We start from the raw sequence: 3,949 nt of genomic DNA on the forward strand, positions 1-3,949 counted from the left end.
TTTCCTTAACTACCATGAAAAAGGGCTTCCACACATGTGGTTGCTGAGCTGTTTTTGTTTTTAAGCCATACGTTTCATAATTTGATGTTGTTGAACACAAATGTATTAAATTATTATAAGCCACCTTTAAAAATATAGCCTTGGCCAGGCATGGTGTCTCACACTGTAATCCTAGCACTCTGGGAGTCCAAAGTAGGAGGATTGCTTGAGGCCAGTTTGACACCAGCCTGAGCAAAAGCAAGACCCCATCTCTAGTAAAAATTGAAAAATTAGCCAGGCGTCAATAGCGGGTGCTTACAGTCCCAGCTACTCAGGAGTGAGAGGCAGGAGGATCACTTGAACCCAGGAGTCTGAGGTTCTTGTGAGCCAGGCTGACACAACTGCACTCCAGGGGGGTGGAGGGTGACAGAGTGAGACCCCATTTCAGAAACAATAACACTATCTATTCTTTCTCCCTCTCCAAACCTTCCTGTCGGCACATTCAGACCTCACTGCTCCAGCTTATGGGGCATGTTCCATTCTTTTAGCCTGCAATCAGCAGAGTGAAAAAATAATTTTTTTTTAATCCGCCCCATGAACACCTCAAGATGAGCAAAACCAATAAATTTTAACTATGAGGGAAATCGTGCACATCCAGGCCAGTCAGTGTGGTAACCAAATTGGTGCCAAGTTCTAGGAGGTGATCAGCGATGAACACGGCATCGACCCCACCAGTACCTACGGGGATGGCGATCTGCAGCTAGACCCAATCTCTGTGTACTACAATGAAGCCACAGGTGGCAAATATGTTCCTCGTGCTATCCTGGTGGATCTAGAACCTGGGACCATGGACTCTGTTCGCTCAGGTCCTTTTGGCCGAGTCTTTAGACCAGACAACTTTGTTTTTGGTCAGTTTGGGGCAGGCAACAACTGGGCCAAGGGCCACTATACAGAAGGGGCTGAGCTGGTTGATTCAGTCCTGGATGTGGTACAAAAGGAGGCAGAGAGCTGTGGCTGCCTGCAGGGCTTCCAACTGACCCGCTCGCTGGATGGGGATACAGGTTCTGAAATGGGCACATTCCTTATCAGCAAGATCCAAGAAGAGTATTCTGACTGCATCATGAATACCTTTAGTGTGGTGCCTTCACCCAAAGTGTCTGATACTGTGGTTGAGCCCTATAATGCCACCCTCTCTGTCTATCAGTTGGTAGAGAACACTGATGAGACCTACTGCACTGACAACGAGGCCCTTTACGACATCTGCTTCCGTACCCTAAAGTTGACCACGCCAACTTATGGGGACCTGAACCACCTTGTCTCAGCCACCATGAGTGGTGTCACCGCCTGCCTCCATTTCCATGGCCAGCTCAACACTGACCTCCACAAGCTGGCAGTCAACATGGTGCCCTTCCCAGGTCTCCACTTCTTCATCTGGCTTTGCCCCTCTCACTGCCATGGAAGCCAGCAGTATTGGGCTCTCACTGAGCCAGAACTCACCCAGCAGGTCTTCGATGCCAAGAACATGATGGCTGCCTGTGACCCCGCCATGGCCGATACCTCACCATGGCTGCTGTCTTCCTTGGACGGATGTCCATGAAGGAGGTAGATGAGCAGATGCTCAATGTGCAGAACAAGAATAGCAGCTACTTCGTGGACGGATCCCCAATAATGTTGAGATAGCTGTCTGCGACATCCCGCCTCGTGGCCTCAAGATGGCAGTCACCTTCACTGGCAACAGCACAGCCATCCAGGAGCTCTTCAAGCACATCTCAGAGCAGTTCACTGCCATGTTCCACCGGAAGGCCCTCCCCCACTGGTATACAGGCGAGGGCATGGACGAGATGGAATTCACCGAGGCTGAGAGCAACATGAACAACCTGGGTATCAGCAGTACCAGGATGCCACCGCGGAAGAGGAGGAGAATTTCGCTGAAGAGGCTGAAGAGGAGGCCTAAGGCACAGCCTTAACCTTAACCCCTTAACCTTCTTCCTCAACTACCCCTTTCCTCTCCCTCAGAATTCATGTTTGCTGCCTCTTATCTTTTTCTTTTCCCCTTTGGGGGAGGGGTGTGTCTAGAACAGTGCCTGGCACATGTAGGCACTCAATAAATTCTTGTTTGTTGAACGTCTCCTCTCTCCTTCCACTTTGGGAAACCTAGATTTCTGTGTTCTAGGTAACCCTGTATTTCCTTCTGGTGCCCGTTCCTCCCATCTGTCCAGTTAATATTTCCTTCTATTTGTAAAATATCTCCCTAAGAAGCTGGTTCTCATCCAAATGCCATTTATTTCAGAACCAACTGAATGCTGAATGCAGATGACCATCCTATGTCCAGGCAGTTGGTGGGAGGGGAATAGAAAGTAAGAGTAGAAGTAACTCCAAGGAAGGTGCTGGGATTTTTCCATCCTGGAATAGTTTGGGAGCAGGAAATCCAGAATGTTTAGTGATAACTTCCAGGTATTTGCAGGTTCCATCTCTCAGCTTCAAGGGAGGTATTAACAGTATTATCTTCACTTTCAGTCTCCCTCCAAGCTCTGTCCTTGGGAGCATTTTTTTACCCAAATGGGATCCTCCCCTCTTACACTTCACCTCACTGATACGTTGGGTTCCTTCCTTTCCCCTGATAGAAGAGGATGAGGAGGGGAGAGAGACCAGCCTTGGTCCCTAAACTTCCAGAAAGGCCCTCCCAATACCCACCTTTTCTTACCCACAAACACATAACACCCCTGAGTTATGTGGGAAGGTGTGTGCTGCCACCTAAATGGGTCATTCCATTTCCCAGAGAGGGGACAGGACTCCCTCTGTTTTTTGCAACATCTCATCTCTTCCTTTTGCAGTTGCCTTTTTTCTCCTGACCTTTGGTTTTGTCCTGTCCTATACTTTAGATTTCTATTTTGTGTTGAACTTGCTGCTCTTTTTCATATTGAAAAGATGACATTGCCCCAAGAGCCAAAAATAAATGGGAATTGGAAAAAAAATTTAAAATAAAAGAAACAATAACATAACAGCCGCGTACTCTTCCCAGCTCCTGTACGTATCAGAGCTTACCAGAGGGGACCCCAAAGGTCACCCATCACGGCTCCGTACACAGGAAAAGTGGCAAGCTGTAGCTAAATGTACCTTAATCGAAGAAATAGTCATTACAAAATTTTACAAAATATTCTCTACCTCTCTACCTGTTGGTTACCACTTTGTCACATTTTGCCATGAATATTTTGTCAAAAAATTTAGCTCCAATTTCCTGTTTTCCCTATGGATGGCAACTTCACAGGTGACCTTTGGGACACCCTGTACTTTCCATCTTTTCTCTGGATTTCCAGGACCAAGCAGAATGTATCCTCTTAACATTCAGCACACACACTGTGTCTGAAGTGTGGTATGACGTCCTGTCAATGTGAGACACACAAAACAAAACACTGCGGTAAAAACACAGCTGCTGGGGGAGTGATGTTCAGGGCCTGTGAGGTGAGCAGACTACCGGTGATGCATTCGATGTGTACGCAGCCCTGTGCCTGGGGAAGCATTTAGTTGTTCAAAATAGGGTCCTGGTGGTCATTAAAAAAAATAAGCAGTTACTTTCTGGGACAGAAGGGATTTATGATCAGAAAGGGACATGCAGGGAACCTTCTAGGAGCTGGGACTGTCGGCTACTCAAGCAGAGTTGGACTCTCTTTGGCCGGCTTTGCTCAACCACCCAATGTCTGTGCACCTCTGTGTGCACCACAACACAGCTGCTTTCTTATTTGTGGGTTCTGTATCTGCAGAAATACTTGGGGAAAAAAAAACAATAAAAATAATACAACTATTTTTAAAAATACAAATGAAAAATACAGGATAATTGTCTATTCAGCACATACATTGTTACTGTTCTAAGTGAGGTAGAGATGACGAGCAGCAGGAGAGGACGTGTGCAGGTGACGAGAGGACGTGTGCAGGTGACGAGCAGCAGGAGAGGACGTGTGCAGGTGACGAG

At 47.2% G+C, this 3,949-nt stretch overlaps 1 protein-coding gene and 1 pseudogene across 3 annotated transcripts in view; one reads left to right on the forward strand and one right to left on the reverse strand.

The window, feature by feature from the left end:
• INSR (insulin receptor) overlaps nucleotides 1–3,949 on the reverse strand; it is a 152,555-nt gene that overhangs the window by 95,005 nt on the left and 53,601 nt on the right. The gene's annotated exons all lie outside the window — the stretch shown is intronic.
• Nucleotides 556–1,961, forward strand: LOC100962760 (annotated as a pseudogene).

The sequence above is a fragment of the Otolemur garnettii genome, unplaced genomic scaffold, assembly GCF_000181295.1.
Source record: "Otolemur garnettii isolate 467f Iridium unplaced genomic scaffold, OtoGar3 scaffold00302, whole genome shotgun sequence".
NCBI classification, from domain to species: Eukaryota; Metazoa; Chordata; class Mammalia; order Primates; family Galagidae; genus Otolemur; species Otolemur garnettii.